The sequence below is a fragment of the Dasypus novemcinctus genome, chromosome 1, assembly GCF_030445035.2.
Source record: "Dasypus novemcinctus isolate mDasNov1 chromosome 1, mDasNov1.1.hap2, whole genome shotgun sequence".
In the NCBI taxonomy this organism is placed as follows: Eukaryota; Metazoa; Chordata; class Mammalia; order Cingulata; family Dasypodidae; genus Dasypus; species Dasypus novemcinctus.
In genome coordinates, this window is record NC_080673.1 from 67,558,545 (window position 1) to 67,582,504 (window position 23,960).

Consider the following 23,960-nt stretch of genomic DNA (forward strand, 5'->3'; position numbering starts at 1 on the left):
AAGTTCTGATTGTTCCTACCAAACTTGGAAAGTGATGATGATTTGAAGAAATGAAGGACTACTCAAATGCATAGACACATATAAAAGCATTTAGTCATTAATATCAGCAATTGGCATTTCTTAAATAATAGATGTCTTTTGTCATCAGACCACAAAGAAAACTTTTATGCAAACTATTTCTAAAATGGGAAAAAGTAATGACATGGTTTGTCTTGTGGCAACACAGATAACAGTCTAGAAAAAGAAGTACTGAGGTAGCAATTAGAGAGATGAGTTTCTAGTTCCTTGGCAAATTATTCAAAATCTACATTTCCTAATCTTAGAATGGTTCTGTTAATTCACCTTTATTGTCAGAAATGAAAGGCTATTTAAGAAAACAGTTACAAAATGGTCAGTGTAGTTGAAATACCAAGATTCTAGTGTTTCCTGATCTGATCAGTGTTACTGGTGATAATTACAATTCTATGTATTCCCTACATTTTGCTATAGTCAAACAGGTTTTAATTTTTTGTGATAACAATGAATTTTTATGGAATAAAAATTTTTATGGAGTAAAATATTACTGATTTTAAAACCATACCTGATTAAATGTATGCATGTTTACTTTGTTATTTCTTCTACTTCTCTGTAGATTAAGTAGAAGTCCATGATAAGAGATTGAGAATCGTTCCTGTTTGAAATGAAATAGATGGCTACACTAAAGTCCTATATTATCTCATTCCTTTAGGGAAATGAGCAAGAAAATTTTAACAGGCAAATACCATTGCCAGTTGGTATATATTACAATACAGAATTTTTTATTTTTGCACAAGTGGTCTCCTACATAAAAAGGGTGTTTCCTAAAAGTTTATCTGTAGTTTGTTTGGAACTTTGGATTTATACCCAAAATAAACCTAATTATAAAATAAAGAGGAGTTAGGTTCTCCTCTTTAATAGAATTTTAATAATTCTAATAATTAAATGATAAAAAAGAATAACTTTTATTGACTTTCTTGAATACTATATGGGAAAAAAAGAAATTTGCTTGAGAGAGGTGCAAGTATGTATAACTGTGAACAAGAAGAATAAAGTTGCAGGAAGCAGATTTTGGCTCAACTGATAGAGCGTCCACCTACCACATAGGAGATCCAGGGTTCAAACCCAGGGCCTCCTGACCCGTGTGGTGAGCTGGCCCATGCACAGTGCTGATGTGAGCAAGTAGTGCCCTGCCACGCTAGGGTGTCCCCCAAGTAAGGAAGCCCCATATGCAAGGAGAGCTGCCCTGCGCAAAAAAAGCACAGCCTGCAGGAGTGGTGCTGCACACATGTAAAGCTGACGCAGCAAGATGACACAACCAAAAGAAACACAGATTCCCAGTGCCGCTGACAAGAATACAAGCAGACACAAAAGAACACACAGCGAATGGACACAGAGAGCAGATAACTTGGGGGGGGGGGCGGTGTAAATAAAAAATAAATCTTGAAAAAAAAAAAAAGAGTAAAGTTGGGAACCATATCCAGTACCCCTTGAGAAACAGATGTAGTGGGTAAGAATTCATAATCTGTAGAGTTCCCTGTCTGACCAGAGGATGAGGCCATCAGTCCTGAACAGTCTTGTTGCCCCTTCAGATACATACTTTCTTTTTGCATGTTGATGGGTTTGGTTATTTTAATTTTGATTTTCATACTTTTGGTACAAGTTAAGATGTCAAAGAGGAACAACTCTGACATGGGAATAAGAAAGGAGATAATTAATTTAATTCAGCCAGGCCAAATGGAGATGTCTGAGCCTGAAGTGACTCAAAATAGGAAAAGTTTTTCCCTAATCATAAAAGTAAAGGATGATCATGGAGAGAATTTTGGAATTTTTGAAATTCATCCATAGAGTTAACTATTATAAACATTGCCATATATTCTTTTTTTTTTCAAGATTTATTTATTTATTTCTCCCCCTTCCACCCTCATTGTCTGCTCTCTGTGTCCATTTGCTGTGTGTTCTCCTGTGCGTGCTTGCCTTCTCTTTAGGCGGCAATGGGAACCGACCTTTGGAACTTCTGAAGTGGGAGAGAGGTGCTTAATCTTTCACACCACCTCAGCTCCCTGGTCTGCTGTGTCTCTTACTGTCTCTCCTCTGTATCTCTTTTTGTTGTGTCATCTTGCTCCACCAGCTCTCTGCTCAGACCAGCTTGCCGCATCGGCCAGCTTTCTTTTACCAGCAGGCCCTGGGGATCGAACCCCGGACCTCCCATATGGTAGACAGGAGCTCAGTAGCTTGTGCCACATCTGCTTCCCCATATTTTTTTCAGTCTTTTTTTTTCTATGCATTTTAAGAAAATTAGAATGATGTCACACATTCCATTTTATAGTATTTTTCACATAACATCTTTCTTTTTTTAAAATTTGGTACTCAACGTTTTTACAGTATTTTGCAGGTATTTGACCTCCTCCACACCATAACTTCACCTGTAGTCACTTCAACCATCCATTCTTGTATCTACTCCTTAGACCTTGTCAACTATTGGAAAGTTCTGCTGTCCTTTTTTTTTTTTTTAACTTTATCTTGTATATTTAATACTTGGAAATATAAACAATAATTTAAAAGTAAAAAGAAAATACAGTTGGATAAAAACATATGTTTCTCAATTGGATATGCTGGATACATATAAATTTGTTTTTTTGAATCATATGATATGTTACACAATATATTTCGTTCATAGTAACGTAATCATACAGTATTTGTCCTTTTGTGACTGGCTTGCTTCCCTCAACATAATGTTCTCCAGGTTCATCCATATCACGTGCTTTACAACTTCATTTCTTCTTATAGCTGCATGATATTCCATTGTGTGAATACACCACAGTTTTTTTATCCATTCATCTGTTGGTAGACACCTGGGTTGTTTCCAACTTTTGGCAATTGTGAATAATGCCACTATGAACATCAGTGTGCAGATGTCTATTACTGTTACCACTCTCAGTTCTTCTGGGTAGATACCCAGTAGTGGTGTTGCAGGGTCACGTGGCAAGTCCGTATTCAACATCTTTAGGAACTGCCAAACAGTCCACAATGGCTACACCATTCTGCGCTCCCACCAACAGTAAGTGTTTCTATCTCTCCACATCCTCTCCAACACTTGTGTTTTTCTTTTTTTATCTGCTGTCCTTAATATCATTTTCAGATATTTCCCATTCTTACCACTACCTCTAAGTCTTCCAAATCTTCTGCTTACCACCCACATTTCTTTTTATGTGAAGTCACTCTAATCTACCCCTGCAGCCTTCTTCTCTTCTTACTAGGTGCACAAAAGTGTTATTCAAATGTAATCAATTACCAATCACCACCAGCAGTGGCAGCACTTGGGAACTTGTCAGAAATGCATTATTTCCAGACCCACCCCACACCTTCTGAATCAGAAACTGGAATCCTGTAAACCAGTTTAACAAGACTTAAAAGCAATTCTGATGCACATTCAAGTTTGAGAATCACTGATCCGTCTTACTCCTAGCCACCACACACTAATAGTTTTCTTAACTTTATTGCCTCATTTTCCTTCATTCACTAAGCAAATATTTATTAAGCAACTCTTATGTTCCAGGCACAGGGCCAGGAACTGAAGGCAAAGTTGTAAGTAAAGCAGGCCTATTCTCTGCCCACAGTTCAGTAGAAAACATTAGTAATTACAATAAACTACAGGGTTTGGGGAAGTATATAATAGGAGGTGGGGAGGGCAAGGAGGAGTTAAGAGAAGATTTCTAAGAACAAGAACAGGAAAGGTGAAACCTGAGCGGTGATAGGTATTGGCCAGGTGAGGAGGGGAATAAGGGTCGAGTGTTCCCCGGGTTCTACAAATCCTCTGGCTGCGGGGTGGAGGTGGGGGAAAAGGGGTGAGACTGGAGGTAGGGAGGCTACTTAGGAGGCGTCTACCTTTACCAGGTGAGAAATGACAGAGGCCTGGACTATGGTCATTGATTATAGAGTGGAAACAAAAAGACAAATCCTGTGATACGGGCATCGTTCACAGTCTCCCCGGCGCCCAGTCCAGCACCTGCTCCCAGGAGGGGTGTGGGACCCTTTCCCCACCCCCTCAGGTGCCCAGGGGGGTGTCTCTGGGGCTTGCAGGGCCCCTGGGGCATTACAGGAAGGTGTCCACGAGGTAGGAAGGCGGTCGTTTGGGAGAGAACGAGGCCCGGAGGAAGACCAAGCCGAGCCCCTACTGGGCAGTCAGTACTGAAACCGCGGCAGCGGGGGAGCCGAGCCCCTGCGGCTCGCACAGCCGACCTCCAGGGCGCGCCCGCCCGCGTCGGGCTAGGCGCTCCCGGGCGCGGCGGGGGCGGGCGCGCAGGCCCCCGGCCCACCCCCCAGGCCGCCAGGCCCCGCGTGCCGGCCGCCCGCTCGGGCTAGGCGCTCCCGGGCGCGGCGGGGGCGGGCGCGCAGGCCCCCGGCTCACCCCCCAGGCCGCCAGGCCCCGCGTGCCGCCCGCCCGCGTCGGGCTAGGCGCTCCCGGGCGCGGCGGGGGCGGGCGCGCAGGCCCCCGGCTCACCCCCCAGGCCGCCAGGCCCCGCGTGCCGGCCGCCCGCTCGGGCTAGGCGCTCCCGGGCGCGGCGGGGGCGGGCGCGCAGGCCCCCGGCTCACCCCCCAGGCCGCCAGGCCCCGCTGTGCCGGCCGCCCGGGAGCGCGTCCCAGGCGCCTCGCCCGCCCGCTCAGGTCGCCACCCCCACAGGCTCCTGCTCCCTTCTTCGGAAAGCTTTATTTTCCTCTCCTCTCTCACAATACACCTTAATGGTCCATTATAACCTGAGCCCAAATCATTAGCAAATGAAAAACTGCTTCTCGTTCCTCTCGGCCCGCGGTGGGAAGCAGGGGAGGCGGGGAGCGGGGGCGAAGCCGGCCCCGGGGCCCTCCCACGGCTCTGGTTTGAATGTCAATGAGGCAGACAAAGGGAAGAAAATGAAACGGTTAACTTTCTCTGTCAAAATACCTTGAAAGTCACTTTTCCTTTTTTTTTTTTTTTTTTTTTGTCTTGAGGAATAGTTGGTTGCGGACAACACTTGATTGACAGAATGTCGGAGGTGAGGAAGAAGTTAGGATAAAAGATGACACCCAGGTTTCTGAGTTAGAGAATTGAATGGATTCTTTTACTTATTCACATACATTCACTGAGAACTGAGCTGGGGGGTTACAATTGGGAAATAAGACAAACACTGCCCTCCTGGAGCTTACATTCATTCTGGAGCTTGTGATTCATTCTCAGAGAAAGGAAAAGAGAAAGTGGGAATATGATGAGGTCAGTTGGGGTGCCCAGAGGCGCGGGCGGGCAACAGGAGTCTTGGTGCTCTTAGAGAAAGGCTGGGGGTTGCAAATATTGATTTAGGAGTTATCAGCATAGAGGTATTAACTGAGGTTTTGGGAAGGGGTGAAATCAACAGACAGAGTTTGTAACAGGGAAGAATATAGGGTCTATTAGAAACAGAGGAGAAATCACATTTAAAGGATGGGAAGAGAGGAACAGGAAGCTACAAAGCCGACAGAGCCCATGTGAGAAAATGAGGTGAATGCCATTTCATTAGATAAATTCAACTGTTTTAGACTTCTTCATGCCTGAGCCTGAGCCTGAGCACCAAAGGAGAATATCACAAGCTTGTGCAGATTGGTGCCACGGTGTACTCGTGATATACCTCCTCAATGCCCTGAAATCATTCTCTACTCCTCTCCTCAGTTCAATTTCCCATCCGTCTCAGGATCTTTCTCAAACTTTCCTTCCTGTCTTCAAGTCTGACATCCTGCCGCTCCTTGGCCCTTTCCACAGAGCTCCCAACCTCCTATATCACAGAAGTAACAGAGATCATGAGACAAAAATGCCTTCAACTCTACACCACAGAACTTAAAGAAAATCTTTCCTGTAGGCCCATCCGTGGCTTAGAATCTCCTCCCGAGTGCCTGAGACTGGTCCACCTTCTCTGGTCTCTGACATAGGATTAGCCCTTCTCTAGTACCTTCTTCTTCTCTCTCTACTAATTCCTTCCCAAACAGATTTAAATACTCTTATGTCTCTCACTAAAAAGAAACACTTTCAAAACCCGCTTCCTCCTTTCTCACCATTATAGCCATACTTTTGAAAAAATAGTCTACACTCACTCTTTTTTTAAAAAGATTAATTTATTTATTTCTCTCCCCTTCCTTCCAGCCCCTGCCCCACCATATCTGCTCTCTGTGTCCATTCACTGTGCGTTCTTCAGCAGCACCAGGAATTTGTGTCTCTTTTTGTTGCATCGTCTTGCCGTGTCCGCTCTCTGTGTGTGCAGTGCCACTCCTTGGCAGGCTGCACTTTTTTCATGTGGGACAGCTCTCCTTGTGGGGCGCACTCCTTGCATGTGGGGTTCTCCTACGCAGGGGACAGCCCTGCATGGCACGGCATTCCTTGCACACATCAGCACTGCGCATGGACCAGCTCACCACACAGGTCAGGAGGCCCTGGGTTTGAACCCTGGGCCTCCCATGTGGTGGGCAGATGCTCTATCAGCTGAGCCAAATCTGCTTCCCTACACACACTCTTGAACCCAATGAAATCTGACTTAAGCCAGCAGTTGTGGTTTAGAGCTATGTACCCCAGAAAAACATCTTCTTAAATTTAATCCATTCCTGTAGATGTGGACCCATTGTAAAATTCAAGATTTTACTTCAGTCAAGGTATGGCCCAAATGAATCAAGTTGGGCTTTAATCTGGATTATTGGAGTCTTTTATAAGCAGAAGGAAAGACCGGGGGGAAAAGCCACAGGAAGAAGCTAGAAGGCAACAGAACCCAGAGAAGCCAGATAAGGCTGCCATGTACATTGCCATGTGACAGAAAAGCCAAGGACCAAGGATTGCCAACAGCTAGCCCCTGAAGGCTACAGTCTTCTGGGAGAAAACATCATCTTGATGGCATCTTGATTTTGCACTTCTCCTAGCCTCAAAACTGAGCCAGCAAATCCTCATGTTTAAGCCAACCCACCACATGCTATTTGCTTTAGCAATGATGCTAAAATGCCAGCTATCAGCCCACTGAAATTGCTCTTGTCAAGGTCACCATTGACATTCTTATTGATAAAACCTGTGGGAACTTCTCAGCCTTCTTTTAGTTGACCTCTCACCAATATTCGATGCTGTGATCCATGTAGTCCCTGTTTTTTGAAATATCTTCACCTGACTTCCATAACAACAACATTCTTCTGTTTTCTCTCCTACCTCTCTAGCCTCATCTCATTTTTGTGCAAGTTCCATTCTCTTTTGATAAAAAAATACCCAAGATAAATTGTTCATGAGCACATGGGAAGAGGCTTTCTAAAAAAGTCAACTGAAAAAGAGTAATTTTGATAGAGATGTTTTATAAAGAATAAATAATGGTTCAATAACCATTTTCAATGGGTTAAAAAAAAAAAGAACATCTGGTTAAAGATTATTAAGCTAGTCAATCAACTGGGTGGGTAACCCTAGCTTCCCAGAAGGAGTTCTCAGTCTTATTAAAGTCTGTCAGAAAACTGTTCACGCACTTTATCAGGAATGCTAATTGCTTCCCAGAAGGAGTTGTAAATTATATCACACAAAAAAGTTCTGTCCCAGACCAGGTTTGAGTCAATTTTCTTTCTCACTTTCAGTCTCTTAAATGTTGATTTTCCTTAGGATTCTATCCTAAGCCCTGTTATCATTCTCCATATGTCTCCTGAATGAGCTCATCAGCTCTCATGACTTCCCAAGCTTATGTCTATACAGTTAGTTCCACACCTTCAGACTCTATGTCCAGTTGCCCCCTGAACATTTCTTCCTGGGCTTCTGAGTAGCATTTCAAACTAAATGTCTCCCAAGCTCAGTAGTCAATGTGATCTTACTAGAAAAAAAATCCATGCATGCCATTCTCATATAAAACCCATAAATGTCTTTTTTCCCCTTCCTTCCTTCTGTCCTTCCTTCTTTCCTTCCTCCCTCCCTCCCTAAAGGATAGCAAGTCCAAATTCATCAGCATGGACTATAAGGAATTTCATTTTCCAATTACTACTTACTTTTGCTAGTCCTCTTTCCAAACCGTATCCCCACCTCCACCCCATCATGGTTTTTAAATTTCTTCAGAGGTATCCCTTCAGAACCTTTGAAAATGCTTATCCCTAAATTTGGGTTATTCTTCCCTATCTATACTCTTTCTATTGGTTCTAACTAATTCAAGTACCACCAAAAAGCCTCGTCCTACCTCCTTAAGCCCCACCCTTCACTAAGTTTCTATGAGTACTGTCTTTATGTTGGCACATCCCTCACTGTTTCATAATTGTTTATATCCCTCACTAGACTGTGATTCAAGAATTTTGTCAGTTGTGTTCTCCTTTGTGCCTAAAAGACTGTCCAATAGGAAAAAGATGATAACTTTTATTCCTGTTTTCTTATGATAAAATTAATAAATGCATATTAGAGATGCCAAAATTTAAATTAAATTCACCAAAAAGAGTTTACTCAAAGACAATCATCACTAACATTTTATTGTATATCTTTCCTGTCTTTGTATGTATAGGTACACGTATATACATTTTTTAAACAAATGAGATCATACTGTAATTTTGTGAGAATATATCTATATAGTTGGACTTTTAGATTATTTCTACTTTTTTGTTATTATAAAGAGTGCTTTAGTCAATGTCCTTATAGCTATACAATCTATGATTAGAAAAACAGCATTTTATTGACAGCATAATATTCCACCATACAAACGGAATTTGTCAAGATTACTGGTGTTTTAATTGTTATACAGTTATGTTTTTCTAAATCTTTACTTTTACAAATAAGGCTATAAGAAATATTCATATACATAAATTTTGGTTCAAGTGCCTAACCTTTCTTTGGATGGATTCTGGAAAAGGTAAACTATTGTGTTAAAGGGTTTAAAGCTTTAGATTCATTTTGCCAAATTGCTTTCTACAAAGCATGTTGTAATTTAGATCCCCATTTTAAATGTATTAGACACTTTTTGAGTATTTGCCACTTGCTCAGCGTAAAGCTAGACACCACGGAAGGATAGGGGCCTCCCCTCAAGAAGATACATAGTTGGTGAGATACATTAAACAAATATATGAAACAAAAAGTTTACCTGATCATATATGTGAATACCACCAAAATTTCTTCAAATAGAAGACTCTATCAAAACTGCCAAAGTAAGTTGAGAAAGTTTCATAAAAGAGGTCAAATATTTAGGACCAGAAGAGTTAGAGAAGAAGGCATAAGGACTGTGAGGGGGGGGCGAGTAGCTTGGGAAGGTGCTTGAAAGATCTTTGCATAGGGGGAGGAAAGGGGAGACCCTAACGTTTATCGAACAGTTTCTATGTATGTGCCTGCCAGATACTGTGCTAAGCATTTGACACCTATTTCATTTACTTCTCACAACAATCCTGTGGAGTAGATATTCTTATTTATTTCATCCAGATTTGAATGATGTGAAAAATGAAGTTCAGGGGGATTAAGTAACTTGCTAGAGATAGCAAAACTATTGAGTGGTGGTGCGAGGATTTGAACCCAGACAGTCTGACTCCAGAGCCCACACCCTTAAGTACGTCACTCAAGTGACTCATGAGCAAAGTGAGAATCATGTACCCAGTCAGGAATTATATCCATGATTTGTTATCAGTGACTTGAATCCTAGATGGCACGGAATAGATACTTGAGAATGAAAATGAGGACAGAGAGGTCTCCACATACTAAGGCCTATTTCAGACAGCAGATATGTCAGTCATGCTCTAAAAACCCACTTAAAAATATGTGGCCAAGGACTTAAATGTGAAAAGTAAAGCTATGAAACTTTTAGGGGAAAAAAATAGAAGAAACCTTGAGGATATAGAGCCAGGCAAAGGGTTTTTAGACTTAACACTAGCGCATCCATATCAAAGAATATTTCTCAGCAAGAAAAAGGAAAAAAAACAACATTATTGCTACACAGAAGGACTCTCCAGGAAATTATGAGGGTGGAAAAAAGTCAATCCCAAAAGGTTACATACCATTTAATTCCATTTATATTACATTCATGAAATGACAAAATTATACAAATGAAAAACAGATAGAAATTCCAGGGAATAAGTGACTGGGACAGAGGGAGAGAGGTAGTTCGGCAATTAAAGGACAACATAAGGGATCCTTGTGCTGATGGAAATGCTCTGTATCTTAACTGTATCACTATCAATATCCTGGTAGTGATATTATACTATAGTTTTGCAAGACACTAGCATTGGAGTAAACTGGGTACAGGTACATGAGATCGCTTTCTATCATGTCTTAAAATCGACAACACGTGAATCCACAGTTATCTCAAAATAAACAATTAAATGTAAATATATAAATATGCATAATTAGAAGACAAAAAATTTAAACACTGACATATTCTTAGAAAGGAACCTAAAAAGTAAAGGAATTTCCCTAGGTCATTCATCAGCACCACATGAAGGAAAACACCATCCAGCCCTAAGAGTATGCTGATGTACAGGCATACCTTGGAGAGAGTGTGGGATTGGTTCCAGACCTCTGCAGTAAAGTGAGTATCACAATAAAGCAAATCACATGAATTTTCACATGAATTTCCTGGTTTCTCGGTGCATATAAAAGTTATGTTTACACTATACTATACTGTAGTCTCTTAAAAGTAAATAATATTATATCTAAAAAAATGCACATACCTTAACTTAAAAATATTTTATTGCTAAAAAATACTAGCCATCATCTTTACTTTTAACAAGTCATAATCTTTTTGTTGGTGGAGGGTTTTACCTGGACTCTGAAGTTAGCTGACTGATCAGAGTGGCAGTTGCTGACGGTTGTGGTAGCTGTGGCAATTTCTTAAAATAAGACAACATTGAAAGTTTCCCACATTAATAGACTCTTCCTTTCATGAAAGATTTCTTTGTAGCATGCAATGCTGTTTGACAGCATCTTATTCACAGTAAAATTTCTTTCAAAATTGGAGCAATTCTCTAAAACACTGCCAATGCTTGATCAACTAAGTTTATGTAAATTCTAAATCCTTTGTGTCAGTTTAACAATGTTCAGAGCATCTTCAAATTCTAGTTCTTTTGCTATTTCCACCACATCTGCAATTACTTCCTCCACTGAATCCTTGAACCCCTCAAAATTGAAAATTGGAATCAACTTCTTCCAAATTCCTGTTAATGTTGATATTTTGACCTCCTCCCATGAATCATGAATGTTCAATAGCATCTAGAATGCTGAATCCTTTCCAGAGGTTTTTCAATTGACTTCGCTCATATCCATTAAAGGAATGACTATCTATGGCAGCTATAGTCTTACAAAGAGTATTTCTTCAATAACAACGCTTAAAAATTCAAATTAGTCTTTGAGCCCTAGGCTGCAGAATGCATGCTGTGTTAGCAGACACAAAAACAACATTTCATACATGTCCATCAGAGCTCTTGGGTGACTAGGTGCAGTGCAGTCATATTTTGAAAAGAATCTTTTTTTCTGAGCAGTAGGTCTCTACGACTGTGGACTTAAAATATTCAGATTCAGCAAGCCATGTTGTAAACAGATATTCAGTCATACATGTTTTGTTGTTGCATTTATAGGGCACAGGCAGAGTAGATTTATCATAATTCTTAAGGAATTTGGGATTTTCAAAATGGCCAATGAGCATCAGCTTTAATTTAAAGTCACCAGCTGCATTAGCCCCTTACAAAATTCAGCCTGTCCTTTAAAACTTTGAAATCAGAACCTGACTTCTTCCTCTAGCTATAAAAATCCAAATGGCATTTTCTTCTAACAGAAGGCTGTTTCAGCTCTCCTGAAAATCTGTTGTTTAGTGTAGCCGCCTGCATCAATTATCATAGCTAGATATTCTGGATAACTTGCTGCTTCACCTTGCACTTTTATGTTATGTTCTTTAAACTTCATGAACCAAACTCTGCTAGCTTTAAACTTTTCTTCTGCAACTTCCTCTCAGCTTTCAAGGAATTGAAGAGAATTAGGGCTTTCTTCCATATTAGGCTTTGGCTTAAGAAGGGAATGTTGTAGTTGGTTTGATCTATCCACACCACTAAAACTTTCTTCATACCAGCAATAAGGCTGTTTCACTTTCTTTTCATTCTTTCATTTGTGTGTTCACAAGAGAAGCACTTTTAATTTGCTTCAAGAACTTTTCCTTTGCATTCACAACTTGGCTAACTGTTTGGTACAAGAGGCCTAGCTTTTGGCTTATCTCAGTTTTCAACATGCCTTCCTCACTAAGTTTAATCATTCCTAGCTTTTGATTTAAAGTCCCAGATGTGTGACTATTCCTTTCATTTGAACGTTTAGAAGCTTGTAGGGTTATTAATTGGCCTAATTTCAATATTGCTGTGTCTCAGGGAATTGGGAGGCCTGAGAAGTGGGAGACAGATGGGTAAAGACAGGATGGTGGGGCACAACACACATTTATTGAGTAAGTTTGCTGTCTTTTATGGGAGTGGTTCGTGGCACTCCAAAACAATGATAATAAGAACATCAAAGATCACTGATCAAAGATCACCATAGCAGTTATAAATGGAAAAAGTTTGAAATATTGTAAGAATTACCAAAGTGTGACACAGATACATGAAGTGAGCAGATGCTGTCGGAAAAAAATGATACCAATAGACTTGCTCCATGCAGGGTTGCCACAGACCTTCAGTTTGTAAAATCTGCAAAATCTGCAAAGCACAGTAAAAGGAGGTATGCCTGAATACATTCCTAAGATTTCCCTTCTGTTGCAGGGAGGCTGGTCATTTTATTACAAGTAGAAACAGGAGGACAAGGAAGTTTACAGAGGTAAAGAGAGAAAATGAGCATTGAAAATGGAGAAAGAAAAAATTAGAGAGATTCTTCCTAGAGTCCTTTAAAAATATTCTCTGTCACCTGGCTTTCTGTTTTCAACCTAAATGGCCCAAAGGAATGAATGACTCTGCCCTTTCTGTGGTAGAGGCGCACCAGGGACTGGAGGGCAGGGGAAGAATCTAAGTTTTGCCTCACATCAGCCGAATCTTACATAACTTCTTGCACATATTTCTCCACTCCAGTCCCCAAGGCATCACCCTGAATGCCCTCTCCACTCTCCCAGAATCCTGTTCCTCTAGCCGCCCCATTACCCAGAACAGAGCATCCATGCCGATATCTAATATAGCTCTGCCTGGCTTCTAATCATGGGGTGAGCCCACTAGGTTACTCTGTAACATACATTTTGGTTTTAAAAACATGAGCGAAAAATTGTTGGCCAAAATCCAGGGGTAATGAATTCTATGTTCTAGAAACATAGAAACTGAGCTCTTTCAATTTGAAAGTAAGAACTGGCAGGAAACCAACAGAGCAAAGTCCTTCGGGAGGAAAAGCAGGCTGGTTAGTTAACTTATAGGTCTATAAGGTGGGCAGATTTCTTTAAAAACAAACAAAGCAATTTTAGACTTAATTGGCATCCAAGGCCAAGAACATGAATAATGTTATATAAAAATCTTGCTCAAGTGAGAATTTGGCAATCGAAGCATTCTGACTCTAATAGCTAAAGTTTAAAGGAGAAGAGTGTAGAAAAGGATGTTTATTTTTCTGTCATATATTATAATAAATAGCATTCATGGTATCAACATATAAATCTACCTTTTTTTTTGTCATGGCAACAAAAAGGTGATGCTTTTCAGCATTTCTACGTCCAACAAATTAAGAATTAAGTTACTTTTGTAGATTACAGACAATGCTGGGAAACTCTTGTGTTTGTTCCTTCTCCAAAAATCAGAAATCTCACTTATGTGTAAGGTAAAATTGAAGAGCTAATAGTGGTTAAAAGCAATTCTATATCACTTCGAAAGATAGGAATAGCATATATAAACAGAATTTAATGATAATAAAAAACTGTTTGCTTCAACCCTTTCTCATACACCTCCATGTCCACCTAAAATATCATCAGAGAAACGAGAGAAAGGCATAGAGAAAAAACACAAAGCAAAGAACATGGGAAACTAAACCTATATCATCTTTTAAACTATGTAAATACCAATAATGAACAGAGATTTATATATAAAAATGTTCATTTCTGGGTTGTTAATTATATTAAATGAAAAAATGGGCTACAACCCTATTGTTCCCAGATAGAAAGGTGTTTAAGTAATTTGTGGTGTATTGATATGATGGAATATTTTGCAGCCAAAAAAAAAAAAGTTCACATTTGCAAACAGCAAAAATTAAAGAGTGAAAATACCTAGTAGTGGGAATAAGAGGGAAAGAAGACTCTCATACAAGGACAGTAGAAAAGTTCATTATTATAGCCAGTTAGGAAAGTAATCTAGCAATACATTCTCAACTTAAAACTATACTGTCCAGGGAAGCAGCTGTGGTTCAATCAGTTGGGCTCCTGTCTACCATTTGGGTAGGCCCTGGGTTCAAGTCCCGGGGCCTCCTTGTGAAGGCAGGCTCACCCGCACGCCGGGGAGAGCCACTGGCCAGGGCACCACAGAGAGCCCACTCAGCAAGGTGACCCAACAGAAAAGGGAGACAGGCAAAAATGCAGAACATGTAGTGAATGGACACAGAGAGCAGACAGCAAGCAAAAAGCCAAGTGGGGTGGGGGAGGATCAAAAAAAAACTATGCTATCCATCCTCCGGGATCTTCTCAAGTCTGGTCCCAGCAGGATTGACATCAGGGCTTGTCCAAGTTCAGGAGCTTCCCTGCTTCACCTCCCACCTGTGTCACGAGAGCTGAGTCCTTTATGCTGCATCCTGTGTCCTCCAAATATCAACAGCTCAGTCACTGTTGTGGGTGGAAATGCACTGGAAAGGTTAAAGGGCGGCCACTTAATTTGTTGACTGCAGCAGGAAGAATAGGCTTTGAGATGCTCCAAGATCTACACCACGTTATTTTTTCAGAGAGGCCCTCCTGCCCACTGGGACCAAAACGGCTGCCATGCCCCTCCCGGCAGCCTGCTCTGTATCAAGTCTCTGTTTACTTCTTTGATGACAGGACACCTGTTGCCTTTTTTTATATTTATGCTTCATCGGTTTCCACCTGGAGCGTGTAAACTACATGGCAGCACAGAGGCATCACCTGCAGGTTCACCACCGTATCCTTAGCCATGCCCCAGAAATAACTGTGCAGTGAACAAAAGAAAGAGGAATGAATTAATATAGGCTATTAGACATACAGATGAGATTTTGCCTTAAAATTTTAAAAAATGTATGTATGTATACATATTCATATAAATTTTTATTCAGATATGTATTATTCAGACAAGGACCATGATGTGGGTAGAGTATTTAAAAAGCAAAAATAAAAGCAGGTAAGTGTATACCATGGAATTCTTTTATACAAACACAGCATACGTTTCATAGAAGCAATCCAAATAGAGCTTACTTCCAACTCCTGACTTCTCTTATAATACCTACAGGTTGGACCCATGCAGGATTCTCAAGTTTTGCACTTGTCTTTTTTTTTTTTTTTAGATATGTTTTCATTTATTTCTCTCTCCTCTCCCTGCTACCCCATGTCTGCTCTCTGTGTCCATTTGCTGTGTGTTCTTCTACATCCGCTTGCATTCTTTGTCAGGTGGAACCAGGATTCTGTGTCTCTTTTTTGTTGCATCACCTTGCTGCATCAGCTCTCCATGTATGTGGCACCACTCCAGGGTGGGCTGCATTTTTCGTTCAGTGTGGCTTTCCTTGTAGAGCGCACTCCTTGCGCATGGGGCTCCCCTACTCAGGGGACACCCCTGCGTGTCACAGCACTCCTTGCATGCAGCAGCACTGCACATGGGCTAGCTCACCACATGGGTCAGAAGGCCCTGGGTTCGAACTCTGGACCTCCTATGTAGTAGGCGGACGCTCTATCAGTTGAGCCACATACACTTCCCTGCCCTTGTCTTTAATATCAGTCTTCTGAGAAATACCATCTCAGACTTGGCAACCACTTAATGATGTTTATGGGCTACCATGAACATGTAGACCCTTCCCTTCCACCTATCCCACTATACAATTAATTGCCAAGTCTGGTTAACTCTATCTGCAATGTCTCTCACACCTTCCCTTTTCCTTCATTCCTACAAACTCTAACCTGGCTCAAGACCAGGTTACCTTTCACCTGACTTATCAAAGGGTATAAGGAGGAGGTGTTCCTGCCTCCTTAGTGCTTCCTGCTCTAATTTATTTTACACTCCCACCAAAGCAGTCCTCTACAAAACTCTGACAGTGACACTCTCCTGTTTGGGACATGGTATGCCTCATCACCGGTTATAGAAGAAACCTCAGAATCTTCAGCATCACTCCAAGCCTTCGGGTACCTGGCTCTAAACATGGCCTCAACTTACAGCCCCAACGCCTTTAGTTAGGAGCTTTTTGGTGGCAAAAACAAAATAAAACAAAAACTCAGTTTACCTTAAGGAAAAAGAACGTTGTCATAAAGATATTAAGATAATTCAGGGAACCCAAGGACAGAAATATAGTTAGTTGTGCCTCATGTACTATCAAAATCTGAGACACAAGGCTATCAGGGCTCTCTCCAAGACATCTGCCCCCCTTTGTATCTACTTCATTTCTCTTTCTCTCTTCCCTACACTTCTCAAAGTCATGGTGATCAACAGCTCCCAAGTTTACTGTCAGACTCCCAAAGAGAAACTGACTTCTTTTCTCCATTTCAGTTCCAAAATTCCCAAGGAAGAACTCATTGACCTGTTGGCTCAGATGTACATCCACCAACTAATAATTATGGTTAGACAGTAGGATCATTTGGTACCAAGAAGATGGTTCTTACAATAACCATGTGGATTAAGTGGAAGTGGAGAAGGAAGGGGAGAGGAGCCAATAGTCCTATCAGTGTCCTTGAGATTCATGCTTCCTTTTTCTGGAAATCCCTTTTTCTCTTATTCCCTACCTCTGCCTGTTGAAATCCTACATATTTCAATGTCTAGCTTAAGTGTCACTTCTTCCCCAAATTATGTCAGTCTTTGCCATTTGACCATGAATCTTGAAAGGTGAAGACTGTGTATCTAATTCCTTCGTATAGTCTCTTTCCCCTAAACAGGCCTCAAAAATTTGTGGCTTCTCCTGGAAGCCTTCCTGGATCTATCAATTTGGAATTCATCCCTCTCTTTTCAAGGCTCTTGTAGTATTTTGCTTGAACTTCTTTTGTAACACTTGCCATCTTCTGTCTTTTATCATGGATATTTGTGTAGATATTTTTCACCCTTTTCTAAGGTTATCAATTCATTATAGACTGCATCTAGTACTTAGCACATAGTAATCACACAATACTCTTTGTTAACTATAATGCTCCATACCCACCCCACCCCCTCAAAAGTCCAAATAATAGTAAGTAAAAGTATTTTCAGTTGAAATATAGATACATATATAACACAATTTTTTTCGGAGGTACTGGGGATCAAACCCTGGACTTTGTACATAGGATGTAGGTGCTCAACCACTGAGTTACATGGCTACCCAAATGTATTTTGTCTCCAGCGTATAACCTAATTTCTATTCTTCTCTATTTCAATGGTAGATTCAGGTCATACCTTGAACAGTGTAATGAAAACACCTCTTGTGCCATCATGGCTCGGTGTGGAGCTTAATGCCCAAGTTAAGAAGGTCCTTGCCAGGAGCCCTTCCCTTCAGCACCCCTTGTGCTGTGAGGAGGAGAAGGAAGACAGAGAAAGGAAAAGAAGACACCTAGAGACATGGTCCAAAATGGGAGGAATATCATCTCAGATGTATGGGAAGTAAAAAACAGAGTGACTTCTGCCTTTGTTAAAGAGAAAAATGTCAAGAGACCAATGATTGAGGGCTGAGTGGGCAGGTTTTACTGCCAAGCGAGAAACCTAATCCAGCATAGAGTCCAGACTCCAAAATATGAAGTCGGTTGAGGAGAGATGGGGAAGGAAGGTCTTGTCAAGCCAAGATTCCACAAACTGTCTCTGTCCCCTAGGAAGGAAATTCTTAATGAACTGGAAATCCCTGGAATCCTGACCTGGGTTGGAGGGACGTGTCTGCAGCTCAGGATTATGGCATCCTACTGCCTTTTCTGGGGCCCAGTCAGGTCAGCAGGCCAGCTGGCCATTCTGGATGAGATCTGAGGAGAAGCCCTGCATGCCTGGCCTCTCAGAGACTTTCTGACAGCCCATCCTGTACCCTGATGCCATCCCAGGCAAAAAGCTTGGACCGGGACCTGAACTTTGAATATTTACCCAAAAGAGACTGTTTGAGGTGGCAAGACACAGAAATAAAGTTAATTGGAAATTTAAAGTGCCCCTGACTACTACACAGCTGGGTAGTGGGTTCAGGAGTAAGACTTGTCATAGAAAATTTTAAAACCACCATATTACAACCCATAACGGTAAATGTGAAACTCTGCTACCCTCTATTAATCAGTGTTTGGTGACATTTTTGTTTTATATTCATCAGTTATTTTACTACAATGTGGTGAATTTGCAGCTTTTATGTCCAGGACCCTCTGCAGGTTTTTACTGTACTCTTTGCTTAATACAGCTACAATTAGTCCAGCAGGTCAGTGAAGTCCCTTGGACAATCAAAGAGCAAGTTAATTAAGAAAGACCATTATACCATATGCTCAGCTTCTTTGGAGAGAATAAGAATCATGCTGTGAATTGGTATTAAGGCCAGTGCAGCACTTATTACATGCACAAAGCACAGTGAGGACAAGTGGGCAGGGTGGGGGTGGCAGACAAACCCCGGCAGGGACACTGCTCCATGCTTCCCTTCCCCCACCCTCTGGCCCTGGCATCTAGGAGTGCAACACAATGGTCCAGCTGAGCTCTCCAGGCAGGAGCAAGGGCTAAGCCCCAGCTTGTGTAATTATCCAGGGAGGGCCTGGCGCATCAGCCCAAATCTCTCACCCCCTTCTCCATCTCCCATTTAAGTGCATATATTTGCTCAAAGATTACTTTTGTGCATAGAAAATATTATTCAGAAGTTACTTTGCTCTTGAAAATAAATATTTAACTTATTAAAGTTGCAAATTCAAAACCCAAGGGCGTTTTTCTCTAAGCTTGTAAATGCAACTTAAAACTTTTATAGATATAGCTAAATTTAAACAATCATTTTAAAGGAATTTTTGATTACTATTTGGTCATATTTACAAATTTACTTAACCTACTTTAAATATTTTAACTGCATTTATACATTTAATTATTCAATTTATTTTTAAAGTACTTTAGTTGTCTGACTCACAAAAAATACCTTTCCAAGTACTTAGGTAATTCACGTATATCCAATAAACTAATCTTATAAATAAGTCCATTTTTACATCTTTTATTTTATTATTATTTTTTATTTATTTTATTTTTGTATCCTTTGGTTTTTTATTGTCTTTTTTTTTTAAGATACATAGATCACAGAAAATGTTACATTAAAAAATATAAGGGTTCCCATATACCCCCACTCCCCACCCAACCCCAGTCTTCCCACATCAACAACCTCTTTCATCAGTGTGGCACATTCACTGCATTTGATGAATACATTTTGGAGCACTGTTACACAGCATGGATTATAGTTTACCTTATAGTTTACACTCTCCCCATTCAGTGGGTTATGGCAGGATATATAATGTCCTGCATCTGTCTTTAACTTCTTTTAAATGTTCCAATATTGCATTTACATTTTGAAAAAGTTCCACTTAAAATCGCAAATGTAATCAATTACTTAGATTACACAATTTAAATAAGTACTACATGTCTAATCTGTTTTTCTAATAGGTCATGTTCTCTTGCACATCATAAATACTTAAAATACTAAATATTCATATTCCTTTATACACAAGTATTAATACTCTGTGTTTGATTTTCTAAAACATTTCTATGTTTAATCATAAATCTTTTCAATGTTTGAAAAAAAATGCTACTGCTTAAACAAAAATTTTTTTTCTCAAACTTCTTTTAAGGTTACTTTCCAGTGCTGGTTGAGTTGCATATGAGGACTAGAGCCACAAATACCTATGGGAATTTTGTTTATGACACCACTGTCAGGCTGAATGCCTTTTATACCCTTAATATGTCATAAACTCCAAAACTTAAAAGGGAGTTGTAGAATTGCTGGGTCAAATGGTAAATGGCTGTTTAATTTTATAAGAAACTGCCAAACTCTTCCTAAAATGGCTTTACCGTTTTGCATCCCCACTGGTAATATATGAGAGTTCCAGTTGCACAACATCCTCTTCTGTACTTAGTATTATCACTTTTTAAAAAACCATTCTAGTAAATGTATAGTGGTTTTTTGTTTGGGTTTGGTTTTTGTAATTGAGGCAAAGGTCACACACAGTGAAATGTGCAGTTCCTAAGTATACAATTCAATGAGTTTTAACAAATGTGCACACCCGTGTTATCAAGACAGAAACCATTTCCATTACCTTAATAAGTTCCCTAGTAACCACCTCTTAGTCAATCCCCATCCCCTAGAGGCAGCTATTGTTCTGATTGCTATCCTCGTAGCTTAGTTTTACCTCTCCTTTTGAGCTTCACATAAAAGGGATCATATACTAAGTACTGTTTTTGTGCAAGGCTGTTTTTCTTCAACCCAACGGTTTTGAGATTCATGCATGTTATTGCGTTTACCAGTAGTTCTTTATTTCTTATTGCTGAGTAGTATTCATTGTGTGGACATATCACAATTTGTTTATCCATTCACCATTTGATGGACATTTGGATTGTTTCCAGCAATTCCATTCCTAGGTATTTACCCAAGAGAAATGAAAGCATATGTCTACAAAAAGACCTGAACAAGAATGTTTATAGTAGCTTTATTTATAATAGGCTGCTTCCTCTCTTGATCCCATACAATCCATTCTCCATACAGCAGCTAAAGGGATCTTTTACATAAATTATTTAAATCCATCATTCCTCTACTTAATACCTTTAGTGACTTTCCATCCCATTGAGAAGAAAATGCAAACTCCTACCATGGTCTGTGATTCTCAATCCTAACTGCCACTAAGAATCCTCTGGGAAGTTATGATGTCTGAGCTCCACCCCAGACCAGCTCAATCAGAATCTCCGTGGGGAGAGCCCCAGGTAATTTTAAAAGGTCCCTCAGGGTATTCTAACACTTTCAGGTTTGAGAGTCCCTGTCCAGCAGGATCTGGCCCCTGCCTCTCCCCACATGTCACATACCACCCTCTCCCTCTGATCCAGCTACACTGGCCTCCTTTCAGGCCTCTGAATGCAGCAATTTTATCCCCACCTCAGGGGTTTTGTAATAGTGTTTCTTCTGCCTGGAATGCTCTTTAGATCTTAGTGTGACTGGTTCTTTCTTATGATTCAGGTCTCAGCTTAAATGTCACCTACTCAGAGGGCCTTTTTCTGCCCACCCAATCTAAAGGATTCATGCTGTCCTACTTCAGCATGTTACCCTGATCAAATGCTCCATAACATAATCTTTCTAACAGTGCCTCATTCCTTTATTTATCTGATGTTTGTGATCTGTCTTCCACTCTAGAATGTAAATTCTTTGAGAACAGGGACCTTCAGTCTTGTATCTATAACAAAGCCTGGCACATAGCAAGGGCTTAATAAATACTTGTTAAAAGCATGGCTGAATAAATGAATAAAATGTATACTATTACCTAGGACAGAAGGCAAAAATCCAGAAGGATTCTTTTCATTTTCTTTCCCCCGGGGTGTTAGCAAGAGGAAGTTGTTCTACATTTAGGAAGATGGATAGACTCTAGCCTGGGGGGATTAGACCCAGGGACAGGAGTTCATTAGGTTCTTTTTATTTTTTTAAGATTTATTAAAATGTGAGCTAAATGTACACAATGGACCTGGAAATAATCAGCTGATATTATCTCATAATTTGTAACAAATATTCCACCGTGGTGTGTTGTGTTGATAGAGGGTATTGTTTGGGAATTCTTCACTTGTGCATGATTGTTTTGTAAGTTTACAACTTCTGTCATAAAAACATTTAAAAAATAGTAATAGGGTGGGTTGGGGGAAAATACGCCAAATGTAAGATAAGAACTATAATTTATAGTAAGATTTTGACAATATTCTTTCTATAATTTGTAACAATGTCCCTTGACAATGCAGGGTTTTGGTGGAGGGTTGATGTAGGGGGCCACTATATGATATTATGCATGTTTGCTTTTAAGTTCACAATTTTTACTATACACTTATTGTATTTTGTTTGTTTTTTTAAAGATTTATTTTATTTTCTTTCTCTCACCTTCTCCCCTCCACCCCCCCTCCCCCATTGTCTGCTCTTTGTGTCCATTCATTGTGTTCTGTGTCCACTTGCATTCTTGTCAGGAGGCACTGGGAATCTGTGTCTCTTTTTGTTGCATCATCTTGCTGCATCAGCTCTCCATGTGTGCAGCGCCACTCCTGGGCGGGCTGTGCTTTTTTTGTGTGGGGTAGCTCTCCTTGTGGAGCACACTCCTTGAGTGTGGGGCACCCTTACTCAGGGGGAACCCCTGCATGATACAGCACTCCTTGTGTGTGGGCCAGCTCACCACACGGGACAGGAGGCCCTGGGTACCAAGCCCTGGACCTCCTGTATGGTAGGTGGACGCTCTATCAGTTGAACCACATCTGCTTCCCTCAATAGGTTCTAAAAGGCAAAGAAGTTGTTTTGGGCTTTTAGTGTATTTTCTTCGGACATGACCTGAAGCTGTGCACATTGTATATACTCACTGAATATTTTACTATTAACATTGGAGTGTCTGTGCTCTATTTTTTATTTGGGGGGGTGGGCAGAAGGAATATGGGAGGAAGATGTGGTAAATATAGGGCTGGAGACCAGGAGAAGGCAATAGTATATAAATGAGGACGATGGGATCTTGAGAAAAAAAGTGACAGAAGTATGTTACACCTCACTTTAGGGAGATGCCACAAATTTAATTTGGTTTAATCTATTCTATCCTATTGGATCTCAATACTTTATTCTACATGTAGTTTCACAAGGCAATATTAAGGCAACATTTTAAAAATATTTTAAATGAAAGAAAGGAAAGAAGTGACACAGAAAGAGAGGGAAGAAACAAGAATTTATGAACATCAATGTGCTTGACAGAGTGCTAGGCATGTTAAGGCATTTAATGATCACAACCCTATGTGAATTAAATATAACTATACTCATTTGACAGATGAAGAAACTGAAGCTTAGAGAAATATTACTTACCTTTTAAGTATTCTTACCAAGTAACTGTTAAAATAGGTTGGATAAAAATATACAAGACATACATATCAAATACCTAGATGACATTAACAGTGGAAAAACTATCAAAGTGAGAAATGACAAACCCAAAATTTAAACTGATGTTGTCAGATTAAAACGCTGGACTAAAACCAACAGTTAAGTACATTGCAATCGGTAAACTATAAATCCTGCAGTCATCTACATAGATACAGGAAGAAAAAGACCTAGTTTGTCTGGAGTTTGTGGGAAAAAAACCCAAAAACTTAGTTGACTGCTAGTTAATATAAGCCAAAAGTAGATGCTAAAAATGCTAATAGAACAACATTTAAGCATTTCCTTATCTTATCTGACTTCTTTCCAGCTCTTATCATTAGAGATATTCTTAAATTTCTCTTCTCTCTTGGTTTCTGTAGCATCTGATTATCTTTCCCTCTCTGATGCAGACCCTCACTGATACTAAAACTAACAATATAATAGTCCTCATTTATGAAGGGTTCTGTGGTAACTGCTTCACATGTATTATTGCATTTAATCCTCCCTCTTAACAACACTAATGAAATAGGTCTAGCTGTTTCCCCCATTTTGCATATGAGAAAACTAAGGTTTGGAAACCTTAAGTGATTTTCTCAAGGTCAGACAGCCAATGTTAGTAGGGTCCAATCCAGACAGTTTGCCTTCATAGCCTTAACTAACAACTCTTTAATAACTGCATTCTTCTGCCCCAGCTCAGTTTCTCAGAACTTCCTTTTCATTTTGTTCATCTATAAGTGACAGTCCTGTCCTCAAGCCTCAGCTAATCTTTCCTTATTTCCTCCCTGGTTAATAACTA

General features: G+C 40.3%; 1 long non-coding RNA gene across 2 annotated transcripts in view; it reads left to right on the forward strand.

The window, feature by feature from the left end:
• Positions 1–3,726: 3,726 nt before the first annotated feature.
• Positions 3,727–23,960, forward strand: part of LOC131277243 (uncharacterized) — a 70,632-nt gene continuing 50,398 nt past the window's right edge. Inside the window, exons 1-3 of one of the 2 annotated variants that reach the window (XR_009184431.2) lie at positions 3,727–3,784; positions 10,410–10,520; positions 17,487–19,088. This is a non-coding gene — a long non-coding RNA (uncharacterized lncRNA). Of the gene's footprint in view, positions 3,785–10,409; positions 10,521–17,486; positions 19,089–23,960 lie in introns of those variants that run through there. The other variant, XR_009184429.2, reaches the window with a different exon arrangement.